General features: G+C 41.6%; 1 protein-coding gene across 6 annotated transcripts in view; it reads right to left on the bottom strand.

Moving 5' to 3' along the window:
• Positions 1-18,893, bottom strand: part of RALY (RALY heterogeneous nuclear ribonucleoprotein) — a 110,102-nt gene that overhangs the window by 49,116 nt on the left and 42,093 nt on the right. For 5 of the 6 annotated variants that reach the window (XM_057502918.1, XM_036902530.2, XM_057502919.1 and 2 more), the window contains one exon: positions 17,333-17,415. The exons of the other annotated variant lie outside the window; for it this stretch is intronic. The gene's annotated coding sequence lies outside the window, so the exon portion shown is untranslated. The remainder of the gene's footprint in view (positions 1-17,332; positions 17,416-18,893) is intronic. 6 annotated transcript variants of the gene reach the window in all.

The following is an 18,893-nucleotide window of genomic DNA, read 5'->3' as shown; positions in this document are numbered from 1 at the left end:
TTTCAGCAATCCTTTTTTTCTAACAACATAAATCCAGTTTCTCAGCTATTTTCTTTCTGACGGTCATGATAAACAAAACCTGGCACATGCTCAACATATATAGGAGAATTACACCTACAGTATACACATCCATAAGCCTCCCTACCTCCCAGGAACCAGATGTCAGGAAAGAGAAGCCTGATATCCAAACACAGGATGTCAGTGAAGTGGAACAGGTGGTCACTTATGAAATTACATCATGACATATAGCTCAGTATATCAGAAAGGGCACCAGGCTGAGAGTCAGGAGTCCTGCCATTAATTCACTGTGCAACCCTGGGCATATTACTTACTGCCTCTTGCTGGGCCTCAATCTCACAATTATAAAACGGGAATGCTGGTCTAGGTCAGTGTTATTTTACAAACTGTATTCCTAGGGACACTGCAGGCTTAAGGAAGATGCCTCAGGGACTATCTTTGTGTCTTTGGTAAGGATAAGCAAGAAGACTAGACTCTTAGACTCTGGCGCCCCCCAACTGCCACTTCAAAGAGAACAGTTGTTTTAGATGTTAAATTTTATCTTTGAATAAAGGATTCCATTGTAAATGTGATGACTGTTAGTTAAGGTCCATTCTCAGTATGACATCCTAAAATACCATCATTTTATCGCCAGTGATCCTGAGGAAAATGCAAAGCCAAAAATATTTACCCTTTCCATAAAAATATACCATTAGAAAGGGGTCTCATTAAGAAGGGCCTAGCAGTTGAGTAGGAATAGATGAAAAGGGGACAGTAGGCAGAGGAGGCCCAGAAAAGGGCAAAGACTAAGGGACTGCCCCTTTTGCAACTTAAGATTGGGTGGGGTCCAAGGCCAAGGACAGAACCCTTTGAGGGAGGGCTTAGAATCACTGGCTTTATCAAGACTAAGGATTTGGACTCTAGCTCCTCACTCTGCCACATAAAGGCAGGTGCCTTCAGTTTCCTCACAGTAAGATCTCTGCAAGTAAAGCGCTTTGTAAAATGACAAGTAAGTTTGGATTTGGGCACCTATTAGAACAATCTGTGTCTCCTCTCCTTCCAGGTCCCTGAAGGAGACTCATCAGTTTGAGATGTATACAACCTTTCTCTTCATTCCCTGCATTTCAGAATTGGGCATACAAGTAGGGGTTTTGCTTGAACTATGACCCCACCCCCCGTTCCCACCTCCACTCAACTTTGAAAATAACAAACATTTTACCAAGGATTCAGCATTCTATGTTGAAGATGGAAAGAAACCTGGCCTCTGGCTTAGTGGTTGGATCTCTGAGCCACACACCTGGGTCCTGGAGATGTTGGTTTGAGACAAGGCAGAGCAGAAACTCATGGGAAAAGGCATGAAAGATATTTCCATTATACTAAAGCCACTGAATGCCCCTTCCTGGGTACTCTTGAACACTCTACCCTGCTGGAAGGGCTGAGGCCAGAGAGGCAGTATGGTACTCAGGAAAGAGTTTACTATACTAAGTGCATGGGATCTATAAGGTCAGGAGAACCTGAGTTCAAACCCCAGCTCTTTCACAGACTACATATGTGACCACAGGCAAACATACCTACTTTACTGAGCCTCAGCTTTTTCCCTCTGGAGCTATTAACTTAATGTGTTATAAAGATAAAGGTAATCAATTAAAAAATATATCAATTTAAAAGGTACCTATCACAACACCTGGCACACGGAAGGCACTCAGTAAGTGTTACTTCCATCAAGAGGAAAAGGGCAAATAGGAAAAGACTACTAAATATGATTCACATGACAGGTGGGAAGGACTTGGGGACAAACTCTAGCCAGCAGCAGTTCAGAGCTGTGAGTGGCTCAGAATGGGAATGGGCTGATTTGTAGAGTCTGATGTGCTATTCTAAGAGCATCTGGATCCTGTACCAGCCAAAGCAGATCAAACAGAAGTGCTTATGGAACGCTTGTTTCTAAAACAAGTACGAGCTGTGTTATTGACTCACACCACAGGGGAACTGAGAAGGCTGTTGGCGAAGACATTAAGAGAGCTGACATGCTTTCAGTTCCAATCTTTGCTACTACTTAAGCATGGGTACAACTGACCTTGGCTCTAGAGGAGAAGAAAATTCTGGACTGAGACATGAGATTGAGGTTCTTTCTGGTCTGAGCTCAACCCTGAACAGGTAGACTTCATCTTTAAGGCCTCAGGTTTTTTTCTTTTCCTTCTCCAAATAGTAAATGTACCTACTCTATTACCACTATCCTCATTTTCAGTTGATGATACCACGGCTCAGAGAGATTAAGCTAGTACTGGCAGAAATTTGAACTCAAGGTGTGCTATCAAAGCCTGTAGTCTTTCTACTTTGTTGCATTATCTTCCAATGATAAGGGGGATGGACCAGTGAACCATGGTATTTCTCAACTTGAAAAATGTATGATTTTTCTTAATGGACTGAAATTGTGGTTTCAAGAGCATTCCAAATATTCCAGAGCTAGACAAACCCTAGTTAAGAAGCCTTCTCATGTAAATGAAATCCTCCACACCAAAGGCAAAAGCTGGGCTAACAAACACAACTTGAGAGCCAGAAGAAAGTACACAATGAAATTTTAGAAAGCCCTAAAGAGACCATTGGAGAATACCTCACCTAATTCATTTTACAGCTAGGGATATGGATGTTCCACGAAGAGAAATAGCTTGACTGGAGAACACTGAGAAAGTGAGTAATGGAGCACAAACTGGGTCCTATGCCTCCTGATTTTATACTTGCTATCCATTCAGTCTCCAACCTCCCAGGCTATTTCGACCTTCTCTTTAATGTTTCTCTCCAAATGCTGGGTAACAGGCAGGTCACTGCCCCTTCAGCAGACTCTCAAACACTTCCAACACCTTCTCACTGTAGATAACGGCTCTTTCTTTGTAGTTGTCCCCACTGATTTAAGCAGGCCTGAAATGGAGGCTTCTCCTTTGACTGCCCCTGACTTTTTTTTCCCTCTTGACTCTTTAATGCCTTTGACCCACAGACCAATATTGCCTGTAGAGGCACATAACTGGAAGGGACATAGGTAGTTATAGACCAACGTTCTACCTCATTCCCTTTTTTTTAGAGCTGAGGAAACTGAGGCCCAGAGTTATTAAATGCTTTCCCAAGGGTTGAGTTATTACAACAGGGTTAAGAGCCTGGGTCACAATGATAAACTTCTACCACAACCTGACACCAAACACATGGTGGCAGAATTTATTTCAATCACTAGAGACTGAATACCAATTCAGGCCAGGCATTTTTTTTCATCTTCTACTAGCATCACAATAACCATATAGGCATTACTGCCCCCATTTTGCAGATGGGGAAACTAAAGCTCAGAGAGGTTAGTTACACAGGATACAAATGTCAGAGCAAGGATCCATACTTTTGGAAAGCTTCCTCTCTTTCCCCAGCATGATATGGTATAAAGTTTTTTGAAATATCCACAACAATGGGAAAGATGTAGTTAACTCATTTTCCCAGAGATGAGTTATACTGTAGGTAACTTTTGTCTCTTGACCTATGCACTTCTTAGTACAATAACTCTTTACAGATTACGCTAATGGGGAGATGGGGCGCGGATCAATGAGGGTAGGGGAGGAGAGTGGAGACTCAAATAATACAAAATGACAATTCAAAAGAAGCAATTTCTGCTTTTATATCAATGTGATCTTTTGTAGGATAGTTTTGCTTTGCCTTAAAACATAGGTTTTCTCTGCATCTGCCCCGTTAGATCATAAGTACCCTTTATTCACGTTCTACTTATCTCAGATTTCTAGTACCACAGCTGCTGATAGACCTTGGTTTCCTGATCTCTTGGCCTTATTCTTAGCCTCAGACCCTGCCTCTCTGCCACAGCCGACACTTAGAACCTTGCTCCAGCTGATCTGACTTATAAGACCTCTCAGTCCCTCTTCTGTCTGGCCTGCTACTCCAGTGGGGCAGAAAGAGTCTCTTTAGTTTTAATGAAAACTGGGGAAGGAAGGAGGGGAACACAGGATCTAAAGTGGCCCAAACCCCTTGCTCGCTATTCTTTCTCCTCAAGTGAGCTGGACCTTACTGCTTTCTTATTATAGAACCCTCAGAAAACCAGCTGTTTCTGGAACCAAAGTAATAAAATATGGGCAATATTCCTGGGTGGTAAGAGAACAGGGACAGCTGCTTCTTATCTGAGCTGCTCTGGTGGCCTCCCTCAGATTTTCTCCACAGAATCTTCGAGGAGCCATTTGATGATTACACTGGCAGACAATGAACCTCCTGCCTTAGCTACAAAGTTGACTTCGGTCAGACAGGCATCCCCACACCCGGAAGGACGATGATATACCGCTGCTGCTCCTAGACCTTCTCAGACTCTGTCCCAGGTCCCTATCACCATAATTACTAACATTAATAGTCCCCTTAAATTTGTACAATACCTAACAGTTTTGTTATTATTCGAAACTCTTCTTTTTGGTAACGTGCCTTACACAACTGGCTGGGTAGAAATTGTTATTCCTTATTTACAGATAAGAAAACTAAGGCCACAAATAAGCACCCAGCAAGCCCAGGTGTTGCTCAGAGCTCTTTCCACCTTTGGAATCAGCACTTAAGCCTTATTGTTTTAATGGAATCAAATCTCTCTTTAGAATCTCAGTCATTAACAAGTAACAAGTATTGTGCAAGGACTCCAAAGTCATTTTGAAGCCTCTGAAATGTGTGAAGTGAGCAGCTGTCTCCTCCAGCTCTGTTTCAGGCAAAATCTCCTCAATAGCCTGGGGAGCTCTGCCTTTCCATGCATCACCTGATTTCCAGCTCCACTACCTTCATCTCCTACACAAAGCTCAGGCCAGCCCCAAAACCTACCCTGTGCTGACTTGGGGCAGGCAGGATCCAGTCTGTCCTGCACTATGGGTGTAGCCCTAGCTCCACTGCCTGCTGGTAACACATACACTGTAGACCACTTGTCTCCCCCATTGTTTCTGAGTTAAGCCCTGGGTCTCCATGTATTTCTTCAGAGATTAGCACTAGCAAACTGATAGCCCATAGCCTAAAGAAGAGTTTCATTTGGGCTGCACGGTAATAAAAAATAATAAACTAGAAAAAGAGTAAACTAAATCCAAAGCAAGATAAATTTAGGAAAGATTAGAATAGGAAATTGATGGCATAGAAAAACAATGCAGTGAGAAGTTGGTTCTTTGTAAAAATCAACAAAATTGATAAATGTTTATTTTGGCAAGACTGACCAAGAAAAAAGAGAGAAGATATTCGATATAAAAAAGGGATATCACTTCTGACTTTAGAGGAATTAAAAGGATTATAAAGAAATACTATGCTATCATGGGAAGATGGCGGCATGAGTAGTTCAGAGGAAATCTCCTTCCCAAAACATATATATTTATGAAAATACAATAAATGCAACTATTCCTAAAAGAGACACCAGTGGATGCAGTACAACAGCCAGGATACATCTACATCTGTGAGAACACAACATCACATGAAGGGGATAAGATACAAGCCCCAGCCAGGAGGGACCCGAACGCTCTCCCACCCGAGAACCCGGAGGGAAGAAAGGAGACGGAACGGGGAGGGAGTGAAAGCCCAGGACTGCTAAACAACCAGCTCTAGAAATCCGCACCCAGAACGCAGACACAAGGTGCACGGGGTGCAAGATATTAGAGAAATGGAAAAGCAAAACCTGTGGGCAGGTCCCCGCAACCAGTGTCCTTGAGACAAAAGAAAAGCGAGTGCTTTCTGCAAGTCTGAAAGAGACAGGGACCCCATAGCTGGACGAAGTTGTCTCGGCACACTTAGCCAGCAGCTGGGAATCCCGGGGAACCTTAGGTGCCCTAAACCCTGGAGAGGCAACACAGCTCTGAAGGCCCTCACGGCACTAAGCAGCCTGTCAGTCGCTCCTCCAACCGGTGCGGACCCCAACACACTGGCCCAGTAGCGGGAGAGTGGCAGCGCATGCTGGGGGTGGCGGCACCGGAAGGGACCGGGAGCAGATCACGTGCGCCAACGGTGACAGAGGGTACCAGGAGAGGCTTCTGCGAGCCCGCAGTGGTGGCGACCAAACAGCCCGGGCGCGGCTCACGCGCACCAGCAGCAGTGGAGCCAGAGGAGCTCGGTAGAGGCCCATGCAGGAGAGCCCTGCACGCACCTGCAGCGGAGCCAGAGGGAGCAGGTGCGCTCCCAGCAGCCGACCGGAATCCCAGCCCAATGCACAGCTGCATGGCCAGACCCAAAGGCCGCTGCTGGCACGGGCACCACTATCACAGAGGAGCGCACCTGGCGTGCCTGCCACTCCCCGCAGGGCTCCGTGCTGCTCTGACGGAGACCCCACCCACAGCAGCTTAGGGGATTAACCCGGTGGCTGCTCCAGGAGTGCGGGTAACCAACACAGACAGCAGAAAAGGGCAAGGCATACAGCAAGCAGGAAAGGACTTTCTTCTCCCAGCTGACACACCCACAACCTGCCTACAGCCACCGCTATCACCATGAAAAGGCAAAAAAATTTAGTCCAGTCCAAGATAGTTCAGACAACACCTGAGAGAGGATCTGCAGAGAAAGACCTAACCAGTCTCCCTGAAAAAGAATTCAAAGTAAAAATCATAAACATGCTGACAGAGCTGCAGAGAAATATGCAAGAGCTAAGGGATGAAGTCCAGAGGGAGATTACAGACGTCCGGAGGGAGATTACAGAAGTGAAACAAACTCTGGAAGGATTTATTAGCAGAATGGATAAGATGCAAGAGGCCACTGATGGAACAGAAACCAGAGAACAGAAACGCACAGAAGCTGATGCAGAGAGAGATAAAAGGATCTCCAGGAATGAAACAATATTTAAGAGAACTGTGTGACCAATCCAAAAGGAACAATATCCGCAATATAGGGATACCAGAAGAAGAAGAGAGAGAAACAGGGACAGAAAGTGTCTTTGAAGAAATAATTGCTGAGAACTTGCCCAAACTGGGGGAGGCAATAGTTGCTCAGACTACGGAGGCACACAGAAATCCCGAGAGATGGGACCCAAACAGGTCAACACCAAGACACATAATAATTAAAATGGCAAAGATCAAGGACAAGGACAGAGTATTAAAGGCAGCCAGAGAGAGAAAAAAGGTCACCTACAAAGAAAAACCCAACAGGCTATCATCAGACTTCTCAACAGAAACCTTACAGACCAGAAGAGAATGGCATGATACATTTAATGCAATGAAACAGAAGGGCCTTGAACCAAGGATACTGTATCCAGCACGATTATCATTTAAATATGAAGGAGGGATTAAACAAGTCCCAGACAAGCAAAAGGTAAGGGAATTTGCCTCCCACAAACCACCTCTACAGGGTATCTTAGAGGGACTTCTTCAGATGGGAGCACTCCTAAAAAGAGCACAGAACAAAACACCCAACATATGAAGACTGGAGGAGGAGGAATAAGAAGGAAGAAAAATAATCATCAGACTGTGTTTATAATAGCTTAATAAGCGAGTTAAGTTAGACAGTAAGGTAGTGAACAAGCCAACCTTGAACCTTTGGTAACCATGAATCTAAAGCCTGCGATGGCAATAAGTACGTATCTTTCAATAATCACCCTAAATGTAAATGGACTGAATGCACCAATCAAAAGACATAGAGTAATAGAATGGGTAAAAAAGCAAGACCCACCTAAATATGCAGCTCACAAGAGACTCACCTCAAACCCAAAGACATGCACAGATTAAAAGTCAAAAGATGGAAAAAGATATTTCATGCAAACAACAGAGAGAAAAAAGCAGGTGTTGCAATACTAGTATCAGACAAAATAGACTTCAAAATAAAGAAACAAGAGATAACGAAGGACATTACATAATGATAAAGGGCTCAGTCCAACAAGAGGATATAACCATTATAAATATATATGCACCCAATACAGGCGCACCAATATATGTGAAACAAATACTAACAGAATTAAAGGAGGAAATAGAATGCAATGCATTCATTTTGGGAGACTTTAACATACCACTCACTCCAAAGGACAGATCTACCAGACAGAAAATAAGTAAGGACACAGTGGCACTGAACAACACACTAGAACAGATGGACCTAATAGACATCTATAGAACTCTACATCCAAAAGCAACAGGATACACATTCTTCTCAAGTGCACATGGAACATTCTCCAGAATAGACCACATACTAGGCCACAAAAAGAGCCTGAGTAAATTCCAAAAGATTGAAATCCTACCAACCAACTTCTCAGACCACAAAGGTATAAAACTAGAAATAAATTGTACAAAGAAAGCAAACAGGCTCACAAACACATGGAGGCTTAACAACATGCTCCTAAATAATCAATGGATCAACAACCAAATTAAAATGGAGATCCAGCAAGATATGGAAACAAATGACAACAACAACACAAAGCCCCAACTTCTGTGGGACGCAGCAAAAGCAATCTTAAGAGGAAAGTATATAGCAATCCAGGCATATTTAAAGAAGGAAGAACAATCCCAAATGAACACTCTAATGTCACAATTATAGAAATTGGAAAAAGAAGAACAAATGAGGCCTAAGGTCAGCAGACGGAGGGACATAATAAAGATCAGAGAAGAAATAAATAAAATTGAGAAGAATAAAACAATAGCAAAAATCAATGAAACCAAGAGCTGGTTCTTTGAGAAAATAAACAAAATAGATAAGCCTCTAGCCAGACTTTTTAAGAGAAAAAGAGAGTCAACACACATCAACAGAATCAGAAATGAGAAAGGAAAAATCACGACGGATCCCACAGAAATACAAAGAATTATTAGAGAATACTGTGAAAACCTATATGCTAACAAGCTAGAAAACCTAGGAGAAATGGACAACTTCCTAGAAAAATACAACCTTCCAAGACTGACCAAGGAAGAAACAGAAAATGTAAACAGACCAATTACCAGCAATGAAATTGAATCAGTAATCAAAAAACTACCCAAGAACAAAACCACCGGGCCAGATGGATTTACCTTGGAATTTTATCAGACATACAGAGAAGACATAATACCCATTCTCCTTAAGGTTCCAAAAAATAGAAGAGGAGGAAATACTCCCAAACTCATTCTATGAAGCCAACACCACCCTAATACCAAAACAAGGCAAAGACCCACCAAAAAAGAAAACTACAGACCAATATCCCTGATGAACATAGATGCAAAAATACTCAACCAAGTATTGCAAACCGAATTCAAAAATACATCAAGAGGATCATACACCATGACCAAGTGGGATTCATCCCAGGGATGCAAGGATGGTACAACATTCGAAAATCCATCAACATCATCCACCACATCAACAAAAAGAAGGACAAAAACCACATGATCATCTCCATAGATGCTGAAAAAGCATTCGACAATTCAACCTCCATTCATGATAAAAACTGAACAAAATGGGCATAGAAGGCAAGTACCTCAACATAATAAAGGCCATATATGATAATCCCACAGCTAACATCATACTGAACAGCGAGAGGCAGAAAGCTTTTCCTCTGAGATCAGGAAAAAGACAGGGATGCCCACTCTCCCCACTGTTATTCAACATAGTACTGGAGGTCCTAGCCACACAATCAGACAACAAAGAAATACAAGGAATCCAGATTGGTAAAGAAGTCGTCAAACTGTCACTATTTGCAGATGACATGATATTGTAGAAAAAAACCCTAAAGACTCCACTGCAAAACTACTAGAACTAATATCGGAATTCAGCAAAGTTGCAGGGTACAAAATTAACACATAGAAATCTGTGGCTTTCTTATACACTAACAATGAACTAATAAAAAGAGAAATCAGGAAAACAATTCCATTCACAATAGCATCAAAAAGAATAAAATACCTAGGAATAAACCTAACCAAGGAAGTGAAAGACCTATACCCTGAAAACTACAAGACACTCTTAAGAGAAATTAAAGAGGTTACTAACAAATGGAAAATCACCCCATGCTCCTGGCTAGGAAGAATTAATATCGTCAAAATGGCCATCCTGCCCAAAGCAATACACAGATTTGATGCAATCCCTATCAAATTACCAATAGCATTCTTCAATGAACTGGAACAAATAGTTTAAAAATTCATATGGAACCGCCAAAGACCCCAAATAGCCAAAGCCATCCTGAGAAGGAAGAATAAAGTGGGGGGGATCTCGTTCCCCAACTTCAAGCTCTACTACAAAGCCACAGTAATCAAGACAATTTGGTACTGGCACAAGAATAGAGCCACAGACCAGTGGAACAGAATAGAGACTCCAGACATTAACCCAAACATATATGGCCAATTAATATATGATAATGGAGCCATGGACATACAATGGGGAAATGACAGTCTCTCCAACAGATGTTGCTGGCAAAACTGGACAGCTACATGTAAGAGAATGAAACTGGATCACTGTCTAACCCCATACACAAAAGTAAATTCAAAATGGATCAAAGACCTGAGTGTAAGTCATGAGACCATAAAACTCTTAGAAAAAAACATGGGCAAAAATCTCATGGACATGAACATGAGTGACTTCTTCATGAACATATCTCCCTGGGCAAGGGAAACAAAGGCAAAAATGAACAAGTGGAACTATATCAAGCTAAAAACTTCTGTACAGCAAAGGACACCATCAATAGAACAAAAAGGTATCCTACAGTATGGGAGAATATATTCATAAATGACAGATCCGATACAGGACTGACATCCAAAATATATAAAGAGCTCACACACCTCAACAAACAAAAAGCAAATAATCCAATTAAAAAATGGGCAGAGGAGCTGAATAGACAGTTCTTTAAAGAAGAAATCCAGATGGCCAAATGGCACGTGAAAAGATGCTCCACATCACTAATCATCAGAGAAATGCAAATTAAAACCACAATGAGATATCACCTCATGCCAGTAAGGATCTCCATCATCAAAAAGACAAACAACAACAAATGTTAGCGAGGTTGTGGAGAAAAGGGAACCCTCCTACACTGCTGGTGGGAATGTAAATTAGTTCAACCATTGTGGAAAGCAGTATGGAGGTTCCTCAGAATGCTCAAAATAGAAATACCATTTGACCCAGGAATTCCACTTCTAGGAATTTACCCTAAGAATGCAGCACTCCAGTTTGAAAAAGACAGATGCACCCCTATATTTATCGCAGCACTATTTACAATAGCCAAGATAATGGAAGCAACCTAAATGTCCATCAGTAAATGAATGGATAAAGAAGATGTGGTACATATACACAATGGAATATTACTCAACCATAAGAAAAAAACAGATCCTACCATTCACAACAACATGGATGGAGCTAGAGGGTATTATGCTCAGTGAAATAAGCCAGGCGGAGAAAGACAAGTTCCAAATGATTTCACTCATATGTGGAGTATAAGAACAAAGGAAAACTGAAGGAACAAAACAGCAGCAGAATCACAGAACCCAAGAATGGACTAACAGTTACCAAAGGGAAAGGGACTGGGAAGGATGGGTGGGAAGGGAGTGAGAAGGGCGGGGAAAAAGAAAGAGGGCATTACAATTAGCATGTATAGTGCATGGGGGGCACGGGGAGGGCTAAGAAAAAAAAAGAAATACTGCGAACAACTTTAAGCCAAGAAATTAAACAACTTAGACAAAATGGACAACTTCTTAGAAAGACACAAATTATCAAAAGTGACTCAAAAAGAAATAGAGCAGACCTATAACAGGTAATTTTAAAAATTGATTTAATATTTAAAAATCTTCCAACAGACTAGGGCCACAAAGCTTCACTGAATTCTATCCAGCATCCAAAAAGAATCCCAACCCTTCACAAATCTTCCAGAAAATGGAGCAGGAAACACTCTCCAACTCATTCTGTGGGACTAGTATTACCTGATACCAAGAAAACTACCAACCAATATACGTTATCAAAGCAAAAACCTTCAACAAAATAGCGAACTACATCCAACACCATAAAAAAAAAGGGTTATATCCTATGACCAAGTAACATTTATTCTAAGAATACAAAGTTGGTTTAATATCCAAAAATCAATCAATGTAATACCATGTTAGTAGAATAAAGGACAAAAACGACACATCGATCCCTAATAAAACCCCTCAATAAATAAGGAATAGAAGGGAAATTCCTTAGTCTGATAAAATTCATCTACAAAAATCCATATGGCTAACACCAGAGTTAATCGTCAAAGACCGAAAACATTCTCCCTAAAATTGGGAACAAAATACGAGTATGTGCTTTCACCAACTCAACATTGTACTGAAGGTCCTAATGGGTGCAATCAGGCAGAGGTTTGTTTTTTTTAAATGGGTGTAAGATTATGTCATTCCTCTACCCAAAATTCTCCAGTGGCTTCCTATTCACTCAGATCAAAGCCATACATGAATTAAAGTCCCTATCTGCTCTTGTGACTTTTTCTCCATACTCCATTCTCCCCCTTGCTCACTTTATCTCTAGCTGCACTGGCTTTCTTTTGCTCCTCAGACACAATAAGCGTGCTCATTTCACAACCTCTGAACTTGCTGAACTCTATTCCTGGAATGTTACTCTATGCCTGGAATGTTACTCCGTAGGTTAAACACAGCTCATTACTACAGTTCCTGAAAACTTCTGCACAGAGGCCTTTTCTCTTCACTCAGTCCCTCTCTATTCCCTTACCCTACTTTATTTTTCTTCATATGTATTCATTGTTTGTTTTCTTCCAGTATAGTATTAACTACAAAAGAGAAAACGATTTTTATTTCACTGCTACATTTCAAACACTTAAAACTGTACCTGGCACATGGTATACATTCAATAGATACTTGATAAAAGAATGAATGTCTTTACAATTAGTGGGAGAACTGGCAAGTTTTGAGTAAGATCTTTAGATGATTGTACTGTATCAATGTTAATTTCCAGAATTTGACAATTACATTGTGGTTATGTGAGAAGAAAAAAGAATGAATGTCTTTAGAAAAAAAACTTTATATAGAATAATGAAGAGAGGTCAGAGTTAAGGGGGTGGCGGTTGGGGGAGAACCACTGGCCCAATAGACTAAGAAGGATCAGGGCTTCAAGTTATGGGGAAAGAGCCAATTCAAGATAACAGAAAAACTTTGTTCTTTGGAGCAAGATTTCCTCTGGGTTCTAAGCTTAGACCTTCCAATCACTGCTTGTGTGTCCCTCTCTAAAATCAGTAATTTATAAAATGAGAATATCACCACCTACCTCCCAAGCTGCTGCGAAAATGAAATTGATTACGTACAGCATCCAATTTAACAGCTGATAACATAGTAGACTCTACAAATAACTTAACATTTTCTGATACTCTGGCCTTCAAGAGGTACCTAGAACTACCTTAAGATTACCTTGCCCCCCAAAAATATATAAAGAACTTACACGCCTCAACACCCAAAAAGCAAATAACCCAATTAACAAGTGGGCAGAGGATATGAAGAGACAGTTCTCCAAAGAAGAAATTCAGATGGCCAACAGACACATGAAAAGATGCTCCACATCGCTAATCATCAGGGAAATGCAAATGAAAACCACAATGAGGTATCACCTCACACCAGTAAGGATGGCCAGCCTCGAAAAGATTAAGAACAACACATGGTGGCGAGGAGGATGCGGAGAAAGGGGAACGCTCCTACACTGCTGGTAGGAATGTAAGCTAGTTCAACCATTGTGGAAAGCAATATGCAGGTTTCTCAAAAAACTAAAAATAGAAATACCATTTGACCCCGGAATCCCATTCCTTGGAATTTACCCAAAGAATACAACTTCTCAGTTTCAAAAAGACATATGCACCCCTATGTTTATCACAGCACTTTTTACAATAGCCAAGAAATGGAAGCAACCTAAGTGTCTATCAGTAGATGAATGGATAAAGAAGATGTGGTACATATACACAATGGAATACTATCCAGGCATAAGAAAGAAACAAATCCTACCATTTGCAACAACATGGATGGAGCTGGAGGACATTATGCTCAGTGAAATAAGCCAGGCGGAGAAAGACAAGTGCCAAATGATTTCCCTTATTTGTGGAGTATAACAACGAAGCAAAACTGAAGGAACAACATAGCAACAGACTCAGAGACTCCAAGAAGGAACTAGTGGTTACCAAAGGAGAGGGGCATGGGAGGGCAGATTGGGAGGGAGGGAGAAGGGGATTGAGGGATATTATGTTTAGCACACATGGTGTGGGGGATCACAGGGAGAACAGTGTAGCACAGAGAAGGCACATAGTGGATCTGTTGCATCTTGCTGCACTGATGGACAGTGACTGCATTGGGGTGTGGGTGGGGACTTAATAATATGGGTAAATGTAGTAACCACATTGTTTTTTCATGTGAAACCTTCATAAGAATGTATATCAATAATACCTTAATAAAAAAATTTTTAATTACCTTGCCCCACCTTATTAAAACACACAGATGTCTGTACGGCTGTTACACCTAAATTAAATGGCCTCCATACTCACTTTTTAACTTCTTTTTCTTCTTTCACCCCTCCCTTACTGACACGGCTTTCAGTTCTCACCTCTAGCTGCTAATATAGCAGCCCCTTTCTCCCTTTTTATATGCTGCTTTTAATCTTATGCTAAGCTTGTTGCAACAACACATAAAAATAGGATTAAATTAGTACTGTGCAAGGGTTTAAGGATGACAGTGCTTTGTTTCCTTCTTTTTAGTTTGACTCTGGAAAATTGAGGATGTTAGATAAATAACAGACTATATGGATATCAGTATATTATGTACTTTTTAACATGTTTTCATATTTTAAAATGGTCAACAGTGGAACTCCATTACAGGGCAGGTGTTGTAAGAACAGTAAGATTCAAGCTTGGTGCCGAGGCCATATAAGGCCCGAAACCACAGAACTTCAGATTAACCAGATAAAAAGAGGTGGCAGCAAGAGCCTGGAGATTCAGAATAGGAGGGAAGATTAGCTGATGTGGATTCCCAGAGCATTAGGTGGGGGACAGACCTCTGTGTAGAAACTTCAGGCAGACAGAGGAAGAACAGAATGTCCACTGTTATATAGAGTATGTAGAGTGGCCTGATAACACTGGACAATGACAAGACAGAGATGGTGGGAAAACTGGAATGACCATGGCCTCTAATAAAATATGAGGCTACAACATGAATGCCTTTTTCACTAGCAGTTAGAGGGTGGGATGAGGGGGTGGCAGAGAACCTAAGGCCAAAATAGGAATAAACCTTCCTCTTCTGAGATGACAGAGCAGAAAAAGACAAATCTCAGTGGAACTAGTCAGTGAATGCAGACACATGCTGGGGATGGGCTCTCAAAAACTGCTTTTATTATCTATGCCAGCAATGGCCTTGAAGCCAGGCTGCATGACTGCATTTAAACCTGAACTCTGCAGGCCACATGCTGGAAATCATGGCTGCTGATGATGCCTGACTTTGTTTCTGTGCCCTGGAATCCCTTCCCTTGTGTAAAGATAGAGCTTCAGGAAGGGACTGCAGAAGGCAGCAAGAAGGCAGATTTACAACACAAATTTCCAAAGGAAAACCCTCCCTTTTCCCTTTGTGGGTGGGGTGGCAAACAGGTCAGGGACTGAGATGCTTGTAATGTTTTCTTTTCCCATTCTCTCATTAGGTGTTGCTGCTTTACATTTACAAAGCTTTTCAACTTACATTTCTCATTTGATTCTTTATAATATCCTGCATGGCTGGATGTAGAATAGGCATGATGGGGTGCAGGAGGAACTCCAATTTAGAAATAGAGAAATAGAGATTGTCCAAGGGCAAATGTTGAGTAAAGATTAAAAATTAACATTTCCCAACTCCAACACAACTCTTCAGATTCCTATCTGTGCTAGCCCAAGTGTTTATGGGATCCCATGTATTATAGATGCTTTCTTCTATTTCTAGTCATATGTAACCTGGACTTCTGCCTACTTAAAACTTCTATCTTTCAGCCTCCTGACCCCCTCATTGCTTGGAGAAAGACAAGTACCAAATGATTTCCCTCATTTGTGGAGTATAACAACTGAACAACAAAACAGCAGCAGACTCACAGGCTCCAAGAAGGGACTAGCAGTTACCAAAGGGAAGGGGTTGGGGAGGATGGGTGGAGAGGGAGGGAGAAGGGGATTGAGGGGTATTATGATTGGTACACATGGGGGGGGGTAGTGTCACGGGGAAGACAGGATAACACAGAGAAGACAAGTAGTTACTCTGCAGCATCTTACTGATGAACGGTGACTTCAATGGGGTATGGGGAGGACTCAATAATATGGATGAATGTAGTAACCACAATGTTTTTCATGTGAAACCTTCATAAGAGTGTATATCAATGATACTTTAAAAAAAAAAAAAAAAAAGAGATCAGGAGTAAGGGAGATATTCCACATAGTACTCCTGTGGTCTGTGAAAAAAAAAGAAATGCCTTTGCTCAGCAATGGGGTGTTGGGAGACTTGGTAATATGGGTGAATGCAGTAACCACAATGTTTTTCATGTGAAACCTTCCTAAGAGTGTGTATCAATGACACTTTAATAAAAAATAAGTAAATAAAATAAAATAAAAAGAAATGCCATTGCTCAAATGGGACCCCCAACTCCTGCCTGCCCTGCTGGGCCCCTCAAATAACTGCACTGCCTTCCTGAATCCCTAAGTAGGTCTGTCTTCTTGAACGTTATAAGAAACATCAGGACTCCAAGGATATTAGCAGTCCAAGTAAAGCCTAGCAAGTCAGGAAGAACAATGGTATTTACATTTAAACTGACCTGGGTTCTAACATCAGCTTTATGCATTCCCAGGTGTGAACCCTGTGAAAAGTATTTCAGCTTCATGAACCTCAATTCCCCAATCTATAAAATGGGGCTTTTGTCTATAAATTAAATGAGATCCATAACACAGTTGGTTCTTAATGTGATTTCCTTTCCCATCTCACCATCCGTGTTCTTTCCTTCTAAGCTCCCGATTACCCCTTCACACAGCCCCACTCTTTCACTCCATCCTCATCACTGATAGAACTGCAGGATTTTCTGAAGCTGACCTATGGGCTTGGTAGGTCATAGTCAACAATGAAATCAGGAAAGTCACCAAGGGCTATGAGGTCATGTCAAGAGAGCTTGTGGGACAATGGGTTTAGCTACCAGGTCCAGGAGATCCTCAGCAGAAAGTAACTAGCAACAGCCAGAAGGAAATGAGCCTGCTTTTCATTATTCATGGCAAATGATCCCAAATCACCTCATAGCAGCTCCAGGAAAGCAAGTTCAATTCTCAGGAAGGCTGCCTGTGCCAGTCTCTCATATACAGAATAGAAGAGTAATTACCTGTTATCTAAGGGTAAAAATAAGCCCCAAACTAGTTAACCTATATCTTGGCCCAAGCTTGCCCAGAGTTTGTCCAGACACCCTCACTCACCAGTACCAAGGCTGAGCTCAGCCAGCGATTTCCTCTTTTGGATTACAGGGTCAGCACCACCTGCCTCTGGGAACAGGGCTCACCTATAACAAAAAGAGCAGTCAGTCAGGGTCCTGCTCAGAAGAGACATGCACTTAGGTCAGTGCAGACATTCCAAGTTCCTGCCCTTACATGTCTTGCATCCTAGCCAAAGATAGATTAATAATTAAATATACATTTTCAGGTTGTGCTAAGTGCTATAAAGAAAAATAAAGCACAGTAAGGGAAGAAAGGATGACAAGCAGTGAAAATGCGGTGTATTTTAAGTAAAATGGTCAGGGAAGGCTTCTTCAAGGGGTGACTACCAGACAGAGACCTAAATGGAGTGAGAAGTTAAGATCTGCAAAGATCTGAGGTAAGAGTGTGTCAGAAAAGGGCAAACAGTAAGTGCAAAGGCCCTGTGACAGTAACAGGCAAAAATAAGCTTGTTATGCTTAAGCAATAAGAAAGTAATATAGCTAGAATTAAGGGGGTGAGAAGAATGAGATCTGAAAAATAAATGAAGGAATTAATTATGCTCCCTATTTTACATCTGAGAAAACTGAGGCTCAGAAGTTAGGTGACTTGCCCAAGATCAAAGTGAGCCAGTGGCAGAACTGGGAATGGAACTTGGGCCTTCTGGACAATTTTAACTCTTACTCCTATGCCAGGTTCCTCCAGGCTTACATAACCTGGAACCCAGCTGCTGGGACAAACTTTCCAGCAACCTGACATTGGTTTCAGGTTTCTCTGCTCATTCCTTCCTGTTTGGTAAAGATAGTTGAAGAACAGAGAAACCCCTATATATTACCTGCCATGAGGAGAAGAGGTGACTCTGGAGTAAGGAGAATAGTGGCACATGGAAGGCACTGTTGTAAATCCTTTATTTGTATTAATTCATTTAATGTTCACAACAACCTTATAAGGTTGATGTGTTGTTATATTCCCCATTTTACTACTGGAGAAATTGAGGCACAGAGCAGCGTAGTAAATTCACCCAAGTCACAGAGATAACAGATAGTAGAGGTGAGACTTCAGCCCAGGAAGTCCAACCTCCAGGACCTGCCCTCTTAACCATACACTGAATCACTTCTCAAAAATAGAAGAAAAAAGACAGGAAACATGTTCTCTAGTTCTAGCTCAGAGTCCCATTTACATTTACACCTAAGTCTTGAGATCCTCCTCATTTCCTTGCAGTCCAGGTTTTTTACTGAATGACCACTGAGTGCTTTATCCAGGTAGTAAGTAGTTCCAGAAGTTTCTCTAATCTCTAGCTACTGTGATCACAAAGCTACAATGATAACCACAACAACAGCCACTTAATAGCCACTAACATTTAATGCACACTTTGAAATAGACTAGGTACCAGGCTAAACATCTTACATGCACTATTCTAGTTCAGAGGAGGGACAGCTGCTCCAAGACATGGGTGGAAGAATCTGAAAGGGACTCCAGGCCTGGAACAAAGCAGCAAACAAAGATCTCCACATGCTGAGGTCAAAGCACAAAGGCAGAGGCACTATGGGGTGAGTGGCAAGGGGAA

This window comes from Manis pentadactyla, chromosome 5 (assembly GCF_030020395.1).
Source record: "Manis pentadactyla isolate mManPen7 chromosome 5, mManPen7.hap1, whole genome shotgun sequence".
In the NCBI taxonomy this organism is placed as follows: Eukaryota; Metazoa; Chordata; class Mammalia; order Pholidota; family Manidae; genus Manis; species Manis pentadactyla.
Note: the sequence above shows the minus strand (reverse complement) of the source record. Positions and strands in the feature narration are given on the sequence as shown.